The following is a 17,989-nucleotide window of genomic DNA, read 5'->3' on the forward strand; positions in this document are numbered from 1 at the left end:
AGCCCAAGTCACCTGCCCTAGGTAGGCACTGCCGGAGTAAACAGGGCTCATCTGTGCCTGTCATGGGTTGCGCTGTGCTGGGTGGACCGTCTGGAGAAGAGGCAAACACGTGGAAAATCACCGTGTGCCCTGGGCAAGATATAGCCCTCTTTAATCCTCTGCGAGTGATAATGGGGAAGTTCATGGGCATCCACAGCAAAGGGACCTTGCCGTTGGCAGTGGACCCAGGGTGGGGTTCCTATGCGGTCATGCTTCTTCCCGTTCCCTAATCCTGTTTTCTGTACTGGTTAGTGAATCAACGTGGTGGCACTGAGCTCGGAGGAGTGCAGGGACAGAATTTATAGTCACCAAGCGGCTCTTTGCCCGGCGTCTGCCCGGCCAGGTACTGTTACATCCCCGAAGTGCCCTGGAAATGCAACGGTAAGACAAACGCGAGTTTCTCTTTATCGACCAGATAAAAGTGGTTGCTCTTCTCACAGCGTTCACATGTGCACATTACCCAGCTGCGGTGGGAGGCCTGCCACAGCGTGGACGGAGCCATCCCACACCCCACCCCACCCCACCCCCAAGTCTGTTTCCCTTATGTCCGCCCGCAGCATCTTCCCGGACCCGCGGTCTGGCTTCAAAATCCATTTTGGAATCTCTCACGATGAGTCACTGGTCCTGCTTCCTAGCCACCGAGGAAACGGACACCACCTGATGGTTCACCACCACCTGTCTTTTGCCACGCAGAATTTCCAGGATTTTCATGTTCTCCTTCCCCCTGTTCCTCCTCCTCCCTGAGAAAGGTGCTCTTTTTTTTTTTTTTCCATAGCTGGCTCCTCCCCTTGGGTGCTGTCGCTGTGTGATCTCTCACTCTCCTGGCCTTGGGTGCAATCTTACCTGTTAAAGGTTTCTGCCTTGTCTCATTCTTATGTGTCCACGAGCACCCCCACCAGTCTCTATCGGTGGTGCGGACTCCCCGCCCTAACGAAAGCCTTCCCTTACATTCACTTTCCTATGCAACTGCTGCCCTCTGTCTCTCCTTCCTTCCTGCCCAAGTGCTTGCCAAAGCCCTAGTCCAGCCTTCAGCACCCCCTGCACACCCACCCCTTGAACCCTTAGGTTCTGGTTTCTAGAGTCCTACGTGAACTGCTAATTGAAAGGTAACTGAAAGACATTTCAAGTAGCATGCTTTCAATTCTCATCTACCTTGCACGGGGACCATTTGACGCTGTGACCACTTCCTCTTCGAAACTCCAACCCACGCCCCACTCCTCTCTTGCCCTTCCTCCCACCACCGATGGCTCTTTTTGGATTCCCACTCTGATCCCTCTCTCCCCCTACAGCTCAAATGCAGGCATGCTCTCAAGATCTGCCATCACTTCTCTCTCCGGGGACTCTCGTGATTCCCCTAACTGCAGCAATCAACACATACCAGCGGCTTTTTAAGGCCCACATCCAGGTGGACCTTTGTCTCGGCCTCTCTTGCTTTACCTTACTTGCAAATTCTTGCATGCCACAATCACAATATGCATTGTGCTTACCCACTTTTAGAACTCTGGTACTCGCTGACATTACCCCAGTTCAGGCCTTCCTCATCTCACCAGGACTACTATAACGGCTTCCTAATTACTATCCTTGTTTGCTGTCGTCTTAGTGCCTTCTATTTAGTTTCCTTCTAGAAAACTGGTTCATACACCCACAGAATAGTGTTCAAGTTCATTGCTCAAGAATCTTCACTCTGGAAGCATGTCCCTACTCCAAAAGAGCTGCAGGACTATGGAGAAATTATTTGCCTTCTTTGAGCCTCACAGCATTGTTGTAGAAACAGTTGCTCAGGTTGTACACTGCTCAAGTGTACCCAGATGATGGAACAGGTTGAAACTAAAATCCAGCTCATGCTCTAATCACCAAATCAGTGGCCTAGGCTGAGTCTCAGTCTGGTCAGGGTTGGAAGAAGCCTTTCCCTAATTTCCCCAATGCTTCAGTAAGGACTGGGACTTCCCAGATTTCTTCTGCAATACATATATATTCCTGCTGCTACTTGATACTCAGATTCAAATCTCTTATTTTTCCCAAATATACCAGGTACTTGAACAGCCCAGGGTGTGTTTCCATCATGTCTGCAGCAATTTGTTCCCCACTGTGCACCTGGGGAAAAGCTCATTCTCTAATTCCCCTCTGTCTGGGAAGGCTCTGTACATCCTGCCAACAGGCAACTTCCTCTTTAATCTACACCCTGGTAACACAGTTATTGGGGACTATGTCACTCTGGCTTAGATTGTGCTTTTGGCTGGGACTCTATCTCCTCTACTTGTTTTTGGGGGATCTGACAGCAAAACCCAGAGCAGAGCCCATTCACGTTTGCTCTTCTGAGCTCGGTATTCCCGGCAAACCTGAATTTGTAGCTAAGTACTATTAGGTTACAATCTGGAAAACAAAAGGATAGAGCAGAGTTGAAGGAGTAAACATGTTTATTATGAAGGAGCCAGGTTAGAGAATGATTTTAAAATAGCTTTTTAAATTAAAGCCATCAAACGCAAAGGCCCTAGGTATATTAGAAATCACTCCTAATCCCTCCAGCCACAGATGACCATTGTCCTCATTTTGCTCTATAATTTTATAAATGTTATTATATATTGATGATTTATTTAAAAAATGAGACTTATGCATTACCTACTTCTTTACTTAGCATATCATGGGCATTTTTGATGATATAAAATATTTTCTATGGAAATAATTTTTTTTTAAATTTTACCCATAAAGACTTCGGTATAGATTTCTTTTTTTTTAATGTTTTTTTATTATATTATGTTAGTCACCATACGGTACATCCCCAGATTCCGATGCAAAGTTCGATGCTTCATTAGTTGCGTATAACACCCAGTGCACCATGCAATACGTACCCTCCTCACTACCCATCACCAGTCTATCCCATTCCCCCACCCCCCTCCCCTCTGAGGCCCTCAGTTTGTTTCTCAAAGTTGTGGAAATAATATTTTTAATGTCTGCATAGTATCCTGCTGGGTAATTATACCATAATTTATTTAAACATTCCCCAAATAGGTAGACTTTCATTCTTCTCTATGTAATACTGCAGTCAACATCCTTGTACTTAATTATTGGATACAACATAAATTTTCTCTTAAGAATAAATGCCTAGAAATTGAACAGGCTGGGTCAAAGGTCAGGTACATGTTTAAGGCTTTTGATATTTGCAACTAAACTGGCCCCTAGAATCACCATACCGACCCCACCTTCCTATTTGAGATCAATGACTTGCCAATTTCACCACCCTCACCAAAATGGATGTTTCAGATCACAGAGTTTAAAAGCTGAAAATAACCTAAGAGATGATCCACGGCTAGGGTCTCATCCCTTTCTGCCACTGGAATCACTGGGGGCCAGGCGGGACATTACCTATTTATTAAGCTGGCCAGGTGACTTTTCCAAGCAGCCAGGTTTGAGAACCACTAATGTAGTCCAAACCCCACGTTCCAGGTTTGAGGGAACTAAGGGTCAGAGAAAGTGTGTAACTTGTTTAAGAGACCCATTGGCAGAACAAAAATGAAAATGTATCCAAAAGACAAAGAAAAAGAAAATGCTGCTTTTAGATGGGAAATAAAGTGATGATCATTTGTAGTTAATTACGGAAAAGATAAGCGGTAGTCCCTAGGGGTTTATATTAGCAATCTCATTCTAAGTCTGCAGGGTATTTAAGAACATAGAGTGGAACTTTACATCAAAAACCAGGGATGTACTGTATGGTGACTAACATAATATAATATAATATATTATTATAAAAAAAAAACATAGAATGGAAGGAATGCTAATCTTTCTTCCATTCCATGGAGAAACCATTCTCACAAAATCCGTTCATCACCATTTGCTCATTTAAAGCCTGCATTTTTTTAAAGTCTATCCTTAAAGGAAAGGGAGGAAAGGAGCATGGACTCCCATAGATTAAACTCTGCATGAATTTATTTTTACAAAATAAGTAAAGTTTATTTTTACAAAAGCTCCAAGTGAATTTGTTTGTGTCAAGACAAAGAAAAAAAAGACACAAAAATTATTTTTTAAACAAAAATCAACCCTGATAGCATAGGTCAAGTAACTCTTTTTTTGTTGGAAAAACAAAACAAAACAAAACCGTGCACTTGCAAATGAAAACACTTCCGGGGGGAGGGATGGGGGGGTGGATACTGCAGCTTTGTGGCTTTAAGAGTCTTCAGTGAGTGGCAGGAGGGCACAATTGGATTTTGTATTTATTTTAGGTTACATTTAACTCAAGTTAAAGAACCACAAACCGTGTGACATGTCATTGCTGCAGACATGAGCACATGGAGAATTGTGTATGCGTGTGTGTGTGCGTGTGTGTGTGTGTGCGTGTGTGTGCAGGAGAGCTGAGGAATTGTGCCCGACATGCATTGTCTTTTAGAGACCAGCTGAATTAGCAATCGTGACCAATGGCTGCTCCCAGTTACCACTTTACAAGAAAGTGATTGTAGCACCTTTTTTTTTTTTTTCTGGGAAAGGAAACATTCTCAGAAAGGAAAGAAAAGGTCTTTTCGCTCTGTTATTTACTGTTCTCAGGAGATACACAGCTTGTGGTTTTGAAAGTCTGAGTTGCCTGTCACTAGAGCCACCTTACCCCTCCCGCTGGTGAAATGGAAAGAATTCTGCCTTTGGTGTTGATCAATCAGCAAGCAACTCTGTAAATGGGCGCCCCCTCCCCTGCCTTCAGGAGTGGCACCAGACATGGCCGGGGACCCAAAGAGCCTGGGCTACAGAATGGGGAGGGAGAGTGGGTTCACATCTCACCGCGCACGCAAGATTGTCACTTCCCTTAAGCTTCCTATCGGAGAGCAAGAATAGCGACATTCCCAGAAGCCGTTCCACTTGCGGGAGCAATTAGGCCGAAGAACAAAGCCGCTAAGTGTTTAGAGAAACCAGGACACCTTCACCCAGGAGATGATCTTTTTCTGTTTTGGGGGAGTGATGATAAACTTTGGGCACATTGGGATCCTTAGGCGATCGCACCCAGAGGACCTTCCCCAGCTGGTTCTGAGGGCTTCTCAACCTCAACACGATTGACATTGGGGCCTGGTAATTCCTTGTTGGGGGTGCTGTCCTATGCATTGTAGGGTGTCCAGCGTCATCCCTGGCCGCTCTAAGCGTGGGCAGGTGCGGAGAGCATCAGAGGGGACACCTAAGAAAGGTATAGACTGGAGAACGGAGCGGTTGTCTGCTGTCTTACAGGGACAGTAGGCTGGCTGGCTCTCACGCCACGAGCAGCTGCGGTGGGACAGACTATACCGTGTCCCGGGCTCGTGTTCTCATCCCAAAACATGTCCATGGACAGGCATTATTCTATCTACAGAGCAGAAAACAAAAGCTAATTCTTACGGTCACCCAGACACTGTGTCACCAGGTTGGGATTTGAACCGGGTCACACATGCTCTTTCTATTGCTATCACAAGGTACCGAATTCATGATCAACTGAGGGAATTTTGAACAGAACAAGGTAAAATGGGGTCACACGAGAAAGGGCCTAGATTATCAAAATGAGCGACTGGCTTTTTTTAACACAAGTGACGTCCTTCTCACTATTTTGGGCACTTTTTCATAGGCAGTGATACTGGCTTTGAGCCAGAATGTCAATTTGTCAATTTTAGGGGGCAAAATGTTCAGGGATAATTTAAAAGGCCCAGACGATATGAAAGGATAACAGAGTCCTAGCAAAGCAACTAGTTACAACCCAGTTAGAAGCTGAAAGATAAAAACGTGAAATTTTTAGAAAAAATAAAGTAGAAATTCAGGGGATATTTCTTTTTTCTTTTCTAATAAATGGCCCCACCAGAAGGACACCCAACCAGAAATTAAACTTGGGTGTGTGTGCAAGGAATAGTTCTCTTCACTGAGAGACGTTTCCATTATGTCGTAATGTAAGGTAGGATAAGAAATCAGTTGGGATTCCCTGCAGGGCCACACTGATTTAGAAAGTCCTGTCACCTTTCATGCACTGACCTTAGAAGAATAGGTCCCAGGAAAAGAGGAGCCATTTTCTTGGGGGAGAAAGGGTGACCCCACTTGGGAGGAGGAATTATGGCCAAAGAGACCAGTGGCTGTGGTCCACAGTGGTCTGCACAAGGAGGACAACTGATGCAGTGTCCATTGGAGAGGCCAGGACAGTGACCACAGCATCCCCTGTGATATTCCGGATGCATCCTGAGGGGGCAGCTGTGCTTGCGTGGGGAGCACTTCACTTGCCTGCAAGGCTGTCCTGTGTCTTCCACCATCCAGTCACCCCAGCCACCTTGTACTCACTCCAGACCCTAAAATGCCAGTTTTTTGTAGCCCAAACCTTCACCATCTCATGCCCCGGAGGTGACAACACCCCTCCCAGTCCCTAAGCAGTGAGGAGCATGGGTCACAGACATTAAAGGTGAGGGTCCCCTTCACATTTGCCTTCTGGCTATAGGTATCCTACTGCACTTGGACCTGTGTCCCAGGGATGTTTGGCTGAACATGGAATTACTGTAGACTTAACAATTGTGAGTGAAGTGATTTGAGAATGTGCAAATCGGGCACTAAAGTCGTCATAGAAAAATTATCATCTTGCTTCCAATGCCAATACGATAAGTTCCAAGAGATTATTTAACAGTATATTAACAAATGTTCTGGCCAGGATGCAAGAAAGCCAGAAATAATTAGCAATGTTATATGCAAACAAACTGAACCACTGAGGAAAAAGAAAGGCAACCATATTGGTCAAAATGAAAATCAAAACTCGAAGATTCCCAAATTAATACAATCATAACCAGAAGAATGTCATAGGTCACATTTCTGGAATGCAGCCCAAGCAGAAAAGAAAACAGAAGTTTGGTAACCTGTATACCTTGTGTATACATGGGAGATACCAGGAAACTGAGTAAAACTCCCTGAAATGGCCCAATACTGTCTCCAGTTAAAGATGGAAGATAGATATTGGGGGCTGGTGGGCGGCGGGGGGTGGGGGGGATGGTTATGGGAGATTAGAAGGAAGGGCACAGTAAACAAGGGTAGGTTGCCATGCAGACTTAAATAGGGGGTCTTCCCCATGGTGTTTCTGATGATTTAGAGTCACCCTTCTCTTCCTGGAACAGAAAGGGAAACTTACAAAGCAACGTTCCCCTTATAAATGCAGATATTCCGTACAAAAGGGTAACTTCTACTGTGTTCAGCCCTTTTCTCATTTCTTAAAAAGAATCAGCTCAAAATAATCCTTATGCCTGCGAGGCATGTTTGGAGGGAGGGGGGCATTCTACAACCCTTCAATCCTTAGACTTTAAACCAGTTGATTGATCTCAACTCAAAATACCTTTGAAACACAAATCGGTTCTATTACTAGGGATGTTTAATGCTTATAGTTTTGCTCTTCAGTCAGTTCCAACAGTCTGCTTGAAAATATGCACAAAGACACTTAAAATTCAGAGACTTTCGAAAGTCTTTGTAAGTCGGTCCTCTGTTGAGGTTTCTAAGGCACAGTGGTTCGTGAAAGTGGCCTTCGCTACATTTCCTTGTTTTATCGTTCAAAATACTCTGTGGCCTCTGCCCTTCTGCTTATCTCAAGCATCAGTGATCCAAATCTCTTTCTGACCTTTCTGGTCTTCAACGGTTTCTTCTGAACACCCCCCAAGGGGTACCTCGTGATTCTTCTTTCTCCTTTAAAGTATCTACTTGTCAACTTTATTTTTTCTTTCTTTCTCTTTCTTTCTTTCTTTCTTTCTTTCTTTCTTTCTTTCTTCTTTTTTTTTAAAGAGGGACACCTAATTAGTGAGCCCCATGGTTTGTAACCACTGAAAAAATCAGCTCTTTGGTTCAGGAGCGACCGGGAGTAAACAAACTTCCCTGTTCACATGTGAATTCACACCTGGTAAAGGTGGTGAGGTGGTAAGCAAATCAGGGCTTCCTGGACAGAACAAACAAGTGGATATCATCAGCAGAATTTTCTTGTCATGTCTCTATAGTCTATTGTACGTGTCTTCGGTGGCAGGATAAAACAAAGTGAGAAAGGGAGAGAGAGAGAAAGAGAAAAAGACAGACAGACAGACTTGGCTATGCACTGATAATTCTAGCTCCTGATTCTAGCTAAAATAAAAGGCACAATTCTTACAACGGCCCCAGAAGTCCACTCCTATCGGCTCCCTTCTTTCAAACAACCAGAGCAAAACCCAAAGCACCAAGCTCCCACCACAGTCAGAATCGGCCTCCTTATGGAAAAGCTGCTGTCCCATAATGTCGCATCTAAACCCAGCTCTAAGGAGTGATTCAGGCTGCATGGGGGCAGAAAACGTTTCACTTCTTCCCTTTTAGGTTCATTGGCTGATGTAATAATGACACTGACATAAGACAGACTAACAGGAGAAAAGCAAATTTAATTTCATATGTGCAAGAGCCCCTTAAAAATATGAGAACCAAAGAAGAGATCAAAGCGAGCAGCTTTTATACCTTTTAGACAAATGAGACAAAGGCGTCTGGGCCTGGAGGGGTAACGTCGTGCAGCAGTAACAAGGTTTGTCTAGAGAGCTTTCTCAGCTGCGAATTCCCTGCACCCGGTGGTAAGGATGCCTTCTACGCTTGTGCACAGAGGGTACCTTTCACAGGGGAAATGTATTTCCCACTTTCAGGGGGACAGAGGAAGGTCAGAGTTTCCTCTTTATACTGGTTGGTTCTCAAGTATCTGTAATTCAAAATAATCAATATGCCAAAAATGGCATACTTGGGGGTGGTATGTTCTTCTCTCCTTTAGTGGTCTTTAAACTAGCTATTGGGGAAAAAAAGAGAGAAAAAGAAAAGGACTTCTTTCTATTTGGATGTAGCAGATATAATAAGGAAAACCTAAAAGCGTCCCCCCTGGTCCCAGGTGGTACCAAGACGGGCTACGCTCACAATCTGGGCAGTCCACTTCGGGACGGATGAAGGTGGAGAGGCACATGATAGCAAGCCTCCCTTACACCAATGTGTGCCTTGCTCAGCCCCATTTTTGTGGCTGCTTGGCTTGTTCCTTTAAGAAAGCTGTTGTGACCCGAAGCATCATTTCAACCATCCAAATATGCCATTCCCCGGTCTCCCTCACTAGCCCACCCGCCCCCAGAAGAGACCCGCTGAGAACTAGCCAGTCTACTCTAAGAGGCTCCATTGGAAGCAGGGATCAGCCCTCACTCTTTCACTGATACCCAAGATTTGTGGAGGGAGGGGGCAGTGACATTGTTGGTTCAACTTTCATTTCATTTTACTGATGACTAAAAGCAGGCATTTGACTAGGTTCCACGAAATAGATACATAAGAAGTTGCTTCTGAGCCACTGGGTCATTGTATAATTTAAACCAAAACATGTTCATCATAGAAACCCCACACTTAATATGTCTCTTTTATCTCTTTTCCAAGGGAAAAGAAACTTGCAAGATTATTCTGGAGAAATATCCACATTGCTTATGGTTGATACTGATCAGAAAGGAAATCTAAAGGGAAAGACTGAATGCTGAGGAGGCTTTTATTTGTCAAAATTCTTTCAACTGCAGGGAACAGAAACCCAGCTTAGCAGAAATGAGGAAGAGTTAACTTGAAAATTCCAAGGGAATTCAGGCACGGCAGGATTCAAGATCGCCAACAATGGCATAGGGTTTTCCTATTCCTTCTAGCTCTCCCTCTCCTTCTCTGATTGTGCTTATCTGTCTAGCTCTTCATTTTGGGGGATGATTCTTTCTTGATTCTGACAAATTCTAAGCTCGTGGAAAGAAAAGATGCTACCGACAAATCTACTTTGAGAGAGTGGTGTTGTGGCGGGGGGGAGGGGGTGGAAAATGAGAGAGAAGCATATGCTTTCCCCACTTAGGCCACCTGAACAGATTCGTGAATGATTCTGGCTTACCCATCCTGAGGCACAAGGCTGTGGCTGAATGATGTGCGGACCGCACCGTGTTAGGACTGATCGAGCCTGGATCATGGACCATGGGAGCCATATGCATACAAGAAGTAGTTTCCTAATGGAATCGAAAGAAGGGTAAGAAAATGTATGGATCAGACCCCAAGCGTAGTCCATCACAAACCTGGATCCTGTCAAGGAAAAAGCAAAAATAGGAAGAAAACCGTCACTTAGGGCCATCATGGCTTATTCAATTTTGGAGTCAAATAGTAGTGTATACTTGGGAAGGTGCTTTAACTCTCTGAACCTCAACTGATGTGTCCATAAAATGTGCCTCGGACGGGTGGTGGGAGGAGTCGGATGCTAAGTGCCTGGCACGTTGTGGACGCTCAACAAAATGTGAATCCCCTACCACTGGAGACACCAGGCGCCGTTCCCTGTGATACGTTCATGTACTTATGCAACCTTGTCCTGCTGTCTCCTAGTTTCAAAGAGCATATACACGGCCTCCAGTGTGGTACCCACCACTACCCTCTCCCCACAGCGGCCCGTATTAAATGTCAGCTCTTTGTTCTTTTCTTGGAACAAAGCTTCCATGCTATATTTCTGTTTTTTTTTTTTTTTGAAAGATCTTATTTATTTATTTGACAGAGAGAGAGGGAGAGAGCACAAGCAGAGAGAGCCAAACAGAGGGAGAGGGAGAAGCAGGCCCTCTGCTGAGCAGGAAGCCTGAGGTGGGGCTCGATCCCAGGACCCTGGGATCACGACCTGAGCCAAAGGCAGACTCCCAACCAACTGACCCACCCAGGAGCCCCTGTATCTCTCTTCTGTCTCAGCTAGCCATCACACTGCAACATGATCAACTGAGTGTACCCCTGCAAGTGTGTGAATGGAGTTGTTGGAGATATTTTCATTAAAAACAAAGCAAAACAAAAAACCCTACTCTTGTTGACGTTGCATACATTTACTATTTTTTTCATTTAGTTCCAGAAAGGTATGTGGTAGCAGACTGATGGAGATGTTTTTGGATCAACGCAGCATTCTAGAATCTCTTAAATGTTACTAGGTCACTAATCACCTATGCAGAAAGCCGGATCTAATTGATACACAGGGTTACGTAATAGGCATCAAGGACCATTCAAGTCAATAACAAGCATAGAGCCAAGGGTTTGTGGTGTCCAGTGACATGCTGTTCTCAAAAGCTTGAGCCTACAATGACATACGACAATCAAAAGATCCTGCCTTAGAGTTCGAGGTGAATAAGATTATGATAAGCTCACAACTAAGATTACCCTTTGTTTGGTTTCATCACTGTATTATAGGAATGCAAGAACCACACAGTCAGACCAAGTTCAAGTTTTTCATTATGGCAAAATGTACAGATAGAGTTTACCATTCTTTAGGGTGTGATTCTGTGGCACTAAGTACCTTTGCATCGTTGTGCACCCCATAGCCACAATGTACCTTGAAGACGTGTTCATCTTCCCCAGCTGAAACTCTGCACCCATCCAAATCTAGCTTAATAATAAATATTTCATGCTCATGAAAATACATAGAATAATATCACAAACACACACGCACCTGCCACTCAGCTTCCCCAAATTACAGTTTGTCACATTTGTTCCAGATCTCCTCCTCCTTCTTCTTTATATTTTATTTAAGAAGTGGAACATTTTTTGATGCAACCAGACACCCCCATGTGGCCCACTCAGGCCCATTTCGCTATCTTCCACCCCCAAGGCAGCCACTACGTTCATAATTTCATAACATTGTGCATAGCCATAAATAACAGAGTAGTGTTTTGTGTGTTACTGTAACTTTACTGTGTCTAACTAGTATAACTATGGTGGGTATCCTTCTGAAGCTTCCTATCAACATTGCTTTGAAGACTCTTAACTCTAGGAAACAAACAGAGGGTTGCTGGAGGGGTGGTGGGTGAAGGAATGGGGTAACTGGGTGATGGGCATTAAGGAGGGCACGGGATGTGATGAGCACTGGGTGTTATAGGCAATTGATGATTAACTGAACTCTGCATCTGAAACTAATGATGTATTACATGTTAGCTAATTGAATTTAAATTTTAAAAAAAAGGGAAAAAAATGTTGCTTTGAATTTTACTCATGTCGGGACTCCCTCCAAATCTGGCTTCAACCCTCATGGCCCTTTCCATCTCCTTTCTTGTCCAGATACTGATTCGTAGGCGTGCAGGGCCAGAGTCCAGCAAACAGCAGGAGAAGAGGAGCCATCTCTGGCTTTGTGCCTCCCCTCATGATACCACGAAGAACACTGGATCAAGGGACCTAACTCTCATTTCAGGGAGTGCCAACCATGTTACCTAAAATCTTCCGTTCTTTCTCATTGGAAGATCTAGGAACAAGGAACCCAAGCAAGATTTTTTTGTCTGGCTCCTGATTTTCAGCTGAGGGTAAGACTGACAGTGTGCTTAGTTCCGCATCACCTAAGTACAAAGAGCTCCAGCCAAAGCCCCATGGAGAAGGACACCTACAGGGGAATTGGTTCTACCCCCTCGCCACACCCAGCACCTCACCCGTCATCAAAGAACAACAGCGCCATATGTGGAGAGAGGTCAAGGGGTAGGATTTCAACTCCAGCCGTGTCTGCCCCTGAACCTCTGCACCAGAGAAAAGTAGAGTTGAGAGGAGGTGGTTTGGTGAGCACTGCCAGGTAGAGCATGACTGCACGCTCCCGCTCTGGCTCCCGTGTTCTGGTTTCAAGAAGTAAGAATGATGAATCCGCATGCACCTGCAGCCCTGAGAGTAGACTGCGGCAGGAAGCTGAGCTGGGAGCTTCAGGTACAGAGAACACAAGTATCATAGGTACACGGTACAAGGTCCCCGGGGCTCATCAATGGGAAAAACAGACAGCTGTGAGCTCCTGGTAGGTAGAGCCCTCCTGAGGCCCGTGGGCAATGAGAGAGGACAGCAGTTGAGATGCCCCAGGGAGGAGGCTGCCACCATCTGCAGTCAAAGATATAGACATCTTTCTTTTCTGTCTCTCACTGCTCTAACTAGGATTGGAGAGACAGAGCAAGGGGACAGGTGCATGACAGCACCCCATACCCCCACCTTCACTCCAGCCACCAGAAGCTCATCTCCTATCTCCTCTGAGAGAGCAAAAGGAAAAGAACCCAAATGACTCTCCAAAGTACCAAAAGTGACTACAAAGCTGTAAAATCTGGCCGAATTACCATTAAAGGACCTCACGGGAATGGGGACTCAGCATTGGGGGGAAATACGTTTGTACTGTGCTCATTGAGCTCAATGACCTGGGTACCCTGTTTCCCACCTGCTACGACAGCCTTACGTAGTGTTGGAATGATAAAGTGAGATTTCATTTTACACTTTTCCTTCCCTGTTGAGACATCTCTAGAAAAGCCTTACAGCAAAATACTTACCCGTTCAATCATATAAGAAGCCCAAGGCTGCACGTTTCTGAGGCAAGAAGGAGGAATGTAGGATTAGGGTGCCAGTCAACACTCCACCGTATACTATTCACTACTATAGATTTTTCTTTAAATCTTTGTTGAGGTATAATTAACAAATAAAATTGTAAGATATTTAAAGTAAACGTGATGATTTGTTAAACACTGTGAAAAGATTTCTACCATTGAGTTAATTAACACAACCATCACCTCACATATTTTTTTTTGGATGAGAACCTTTAAGTTGCAATCTCTTAGCAATTTTCATTTATACAACATGATATTATCAACTATGGTCACCTGTTATACATTAGATACTCAGAACTTATTCATCGTTTTAAAATTATTATTTTATTATTTTTCCATCGTAAGTGTACTTTTTATTTTTTCATTATTATTTAAATTCAATTGATTAACATACAATGTATTATTGGTTTCAGGGGTAGAGGTCACTATTGATTTGTACCGCTTTGTGTCAATCAATTTTATTTAGAAACCCTTCGAAATAGAAGAAAAAAATGCCAGGGCGCCCTCTGCAGGACACTTGGAGCAATCGCGGGCGCCTCTAAGGCAGCCTCTGGCCTCACCGAGTTCATGGGTTTGGGACATCCCCGCGGCTCATCTGCAGTGGGTCTTAAAGAACTTCCAGGAGCCCAAGTAAAGCACGTCCTTTGGATTCTCTGTCTCGGGACACACCCTTGAAATGTGCGGCAGGCACAGCCCCAGGGCTGGGCTTCCCTCCCGCTCTCCCCGGAGCCCACTGCGCAAAGTCCTGAAGGAATACCAGGTCCCGCCACAGTAGAACAGAAATCTGCTTCCCGTCTGGTATTTGTCCTTCAAACCCCAATCTCAAAGTATAGATACAAATAGGCCAAATTATCCTTACTCTGCTTGGAAGCCAGTATGTAGATTCACAAATCAAACTCGGACAGGCAGGAGACCGCGATCCAATGTCACAGATGCTCCTGGGCCCCATGTTATTCATTCATTTGGCAGACCCCTGGGAGGGCCCGGGAGGGTCCGGCACCACGCGGGGGGGAGGGGGGTACCCTCAACTCCGGGCAAGGCAAGGGCTGTACCCGCTGGGGCGCAAACTGTCTGTAATCAGAGTTGAGAGATACGATGCTTTATTTTCACCTTGAATAAGATAGACAAAGCCTGTCTATCATTCACAAAGTCCTTTGTGGGGATTTGCAAAGCTAGCTGGTAATGCTTGAAGCAGAAAAGTTGGAAAACTGAGTAGGGAATTGATTTTCAAGCATGGAGGTTAGGGGCGAATTTCTAGCTCTTGTCTACCCACACTCAAGATATTTGGTTTTGTTGATTTATTCCAAAAGACATTGAATGCTTACTAAGAAGACCTTCTCAGTGCCTTAAACATCTCTTCCCAACAATATCTGTGCCCTGGGGCACCTGTCTGGCTCAGGTGGAAAAACATGTGACTCTTGATCTTGGGGTCGTGAGTTTGTTGGGTGCAGAGATTACTAAAAAAAAAAAATAAACTTAAAAAAAAGAATATCTGTGCCCTATCAGTTATGGTATAGGAAATGAAATCAAGAGGGTAACATCAAAGCAGGGCCAGGAATATCCTAAAACCCCAAACCCTCTCTCAGTTTGAGGGGATCTCAACATCCCCATAGGGCAGCACCTCTCCACTGCTTCTGCTTGCCTCGATTCCAGTCTCTATCCTCCTCCTTTCTGGGAAGAGACGTCCTCCCCACTGGGCCGTTAATACAAAAGAACCCAAAACACAACATCAGCCTCTTTTGCCCTGGGTGGGTTTTGTCACCGCTGTTGTTGAAGTCACTTACTCTACCAGAGTGGTTAGTGGGAGGCTGGATGTTTCTCTCTTTCCATGTGGAGCCTGGGTTTCTCCTCACCCTATAGTGTGGCCCATCAGGTTTTTAAGATGTCCTTAACTGGATGGAGCAGTAGCAGAGGCCAAACCTGCAGGAGCGCCCCAGCCACCATGACAAAACCCTGCTGGAGAAGATGCCCTGATAGCAGTCACTGGGGACACAGCACGCTCATCCAATGGGTGCACTAAAGGGAGACAGGCCTGGGAATTACACAACCACAGCCCAGCACGGGGACGTGTGTTACTGGGTCCTGCCAGATAAATACATGCCCCCCATCTTGTCAATCCATTTCTCCGAAATGTACAAAAATGAAATGTACAAAAATATGTTTCTCATTGTCGTTACCAACACAGGAACTCGAACACGAGCCTGAAATTTTTCACTGAGGCACCTTAGACTATTTCACTTTCTGGAATGTTCAATCAACATGGCTTGAGTCACAACTAGTCCAAGCTCTCCGGAGGGGAATTTGGAAGGATGTATCAATGTCTTAATCTGGAAATTCTACTTCTAATAATTTATCCCAGACAAATCATCAGATGAATGCACCATGTTTGCCAAAGTTATAAATTGGAAACAACCTAAACATCCATAAATCAAGGGTTAAATACAGTGTAATCCATCCATCCAGTGGAACACTATGCTACCATGAAAGTGATGTATGGTGACTATAGTTAATAACACTATATTGCATATTTGAAAGTTGCTAAGAGAATAGATCCTAAAAGTTCTCAACACAAGAAAAAAATCATAGCCATGTGTGGTGACAGATGTTGCCATATTGTGGTGACCATTTTACACTATATACATATATCAGATCATTACCAAGTACACCTGGAACTAATACAATGTTACATGTCAAGTCTACCTCAATACAAAATGTAAGTCTATGTTTCTTGGCTTATAACTATGTCCGTGTTATATTGCTGGGTTGGTATATTAATATCTAATGGAGAACAATTAGGTATGTATTGCAAGATTAAATCTTTGTAAATATTCATATATCTACCTAAAAGGCTAATAAATACTGTTTTTAAATAATTTCCTGTTTTATGAGTTTTTCCAGTGAGCAGAGAGTCAAGAAAAGAAAAAGCTGTCTATATTTTCAAAATAAAACAAAACAAAATGCCCCTTTCCCTAGCTTCATCCTACACTAGAGAACACTCAGTCTTTCTTTTTCCCCAGGCAAATTTGCTCAAGTGTCGGGGTGTTGGGTTTGCGTTTTTTATTTTTTAACTTTTTTATTTTTTGAGAGAGAGAGAGAGCATGAGAGCATGAGTGGGGGGAGGGGCAGAGGGAGGAGAGAGAGAATCTCAAGCATATTCCCCACTGAGCACAGATCCCGTCGCAGGGCTTGATCTCACCACTCTGAGATCATGACCTGAGCTGCAATCAAGAGTTGGACCCTTAACTGACTGAGCCACCCAGGCGCCCCAGGTTTTCGTTTTTTTTTTTTTTTTAATCTTCTTTTTAACTGCTTTATTTTTCAAACTTATTTTGGAGAAAATTTTAAACATAGACAAAAATAGAGAAAAATAGTATGCTGGACCCTGGGAAACTTCTTTCATGGCCACCTTGTTTCATCAGTTCTCCCACGCCCCCACCTCTCCCTGCACTGGATTATTTTGAGACAAATCTCAGACATCATGGTGTTTAATTCATAAATGTTTCAGTATACCACTTCTAAATCACAAGGACCCTTGGAAACATAACAATGCTACCCTTGTCACACCAAAAAAATTAAGAGTAATGTTCCAAAATCATCGAAGAGACAATCAGCGATAAATTTCCCTGGGGCCATCTCTTACAACTGTGTTACCCTGGGAGGGTTACCTAATCTCTTACCTCTTTAATGTCTTTATTTTTAAAAAGAGAAAATATAGGCTAATTGAGAGTATTGAATGAGACAATATACTTAAAGAGGTTAGCACAGAATATGGAACATTCCAAACATCATTAGTAGCATAGGATGATTGTGATGTTATACACTTTCTCACTCAGTAGGCATTTCTGTGAATTAGTCTTTATGTTTTATATTTCCTATTCATTTCCTTTGGCCCTTTTTCTAGTGGGCATTAAGGATATCAATCCTTAACTTCATACTTTTGCACAGCTTTTCAGTTTATTCTATGCTTTTTATTTAACTTATGATTATGTAGTAAAACGTGTCAATCTTTCTTTTGTTTTGACTTAATAAAAGATACATCTATATTTTCTAATAGTTTGTGTTTTCTGAATTTTTTATTTGGCACATAGAAACTTTGAGAAACACTCTTTAAACGATCCCTGTAATCTGTTCTTTCATTTAAAACACACACACAAAATATAATCATTCTCTAATTCATGAGCTTCTATTTTTTATAGAACTAGGTTTTCCTTATGGTAGAACTACTCTATAAAGTATACAAGATAATTTTGGGCTCACCATATTCACAGCAATACCAGTTCTTGTCTGGGGCTCAAAGTGCTTTTCGCATATACTGACAACCACCCTACCTTGGAAGTACTATTCTTACCTGATCCTGGAGCTGAAGCACTGTGGCTGATGGAACAGAGGGATGAGATCCCTTGCACCCATATTCTGCCTCTTTCCTCCGCTGCAAAGCGGACGGATGCATGTAGAGCATATAGAAGACTATCTGAAAGGTTGAAAGTGCTCCACAAGTGTAAACGAGCAACATCATCATTGTGAACATTTATGCAGTAATAGCGATAAGAGCAAAATAATAATTACAGTAAAAATGACAGTATAGTGAAAACGAGATTATTATTACAATAATAAGAGCCAATGTTCACTGA

The 17,989-nt window shown here is 43.7% G+C and overlaps 1 long non-coding RNA gene across 1 annotated transcript; it reads left to right on the forward strand.

The window, feature by feature from the left end:
* Positions 1-304: 304 nt before the first annotated feature.
* On the forward strand, positions 305-13,386 carry LOC117801770. Its single transcript, XR_004624486.1, has 3 exons — positions 305-420; positions 9,860-10,027; positions 12,076-13,386. It is a non-coding gene; the product is annotated as an uncharacterized LOC117801770 (long non-coding RNA).
* The last annotated feature ends 4,603 nt before the right edge of the window (positions 13,387-17,989 follow it).

This window comes from Ailuropoda melanoleuca, chromosome 4 (assembly GCF_002007445.2).
Source record: "Ailuropoda melanoleuca isolate Jingjing chromosome 4, ASM200744v2, whole genome shotgun sequence".
Lineage (NCBI taxonomy): Eukaryota > Metazoa > Chordata > Mammalia > Carnivora > Ursidae > Ailuropoda > Ailuropoda melanoleuca.